The sequence below is a fragment of the Echinops telfairi genome, unplaced genomic scaffold, assembly GCF_000313985.2.
Source record: "Echinops telfairi isolate 266 unplaced genomic scaffold, ASM31398v2 ScPeMD7_1;HRSCAF=3_0, whole genome shotgun sequence".
Taxonomy (NCBI): Eukaryota; Metazoa; Chordata; class Mammalia; order Afrosoricida; family Tenrecidae; genus Echinops; species Echinops telfairi.
Window position 1 is genome coordinate 61,230,239 of NW_022103896.1, and position 1,017 is coordinate 61,231,255.

Here is a 1,017-nt window from a genome sequence, read left to right on the forward strand (position 1 = left end):
ATTTCAGATATAGTCTGGAAGAGCTGACTACTTTAGAAGGCAAATTAAGGTTCAATATTTATCTGTGAGGTGCCATTTTTAAATATTTTCCATTTCCTTTCAAGCTTCCCTGCTATGTTTCTACCTAAACTAAAACAAAATAGCTTCACATGGAATAATTATAATACATTTACCAACAGGGTACTCTCTAGATCTCTAACATTAACATGCTCTCTAGATCTCTAACATTAAGGGGCTCTCTAGATCTCTAATATTAAGGGGTTCTCTAGATCTCAAACATTAAGGGGCTCTCTAGATCTCTAGGATTACTATTAACAGGAACCTGTTTTACTATGATGGCTGAAAGAGATCGTTTCAATAAACTCGATAGAATAGGGAAGATCAAAGTTTTACATTCTTTTCCTCAAGATTTTGTCTTGTTATTGTTCAAATGTAAAGTGAAAGTTGCAATAGAAAGTGACTATCATTACAGAAATCAAAGCATTTCTCTACTCAATTATACTGCTCAACTAGCTATTTCTCTCCAATGGACCATATACATTCTTTTATAAGAACCTGGTGATGATTCTAATGTTCAGTGTGCTTAGATTCTTCTAACCTGACAGTAGAAATTATACAAGCTGTGACTCAGATTGTGGCAAATCCATTTAGTTCCAAAATTAACTTTACATTATCCTTGCACAATGTTATCCTTGTACAATGTTTCTTTGTCTTGATTTATACCAGACACGTGTCATGCATTTATCATTAACAAGAGTCCTTCCACAAATGAACCTATTTTAAAAGTTAATTTACATTCACATATTCTGCAAATACAAGACAGAAAATGTTCATACATAGGACAAAGAATGAAAAGCCCATGACTAATAATGAGTTTCTTCACTACAAACTTTTTAACCTCTATTTGAATTTTAACATATGAGCCTCAAATTGTTCATACATAAGAGCAGTCCTTTGTATTCTGCATAGTTGAAACCTTGCATTTTGCTTGTTATTCTAATGACCCGAAGTGTTTCT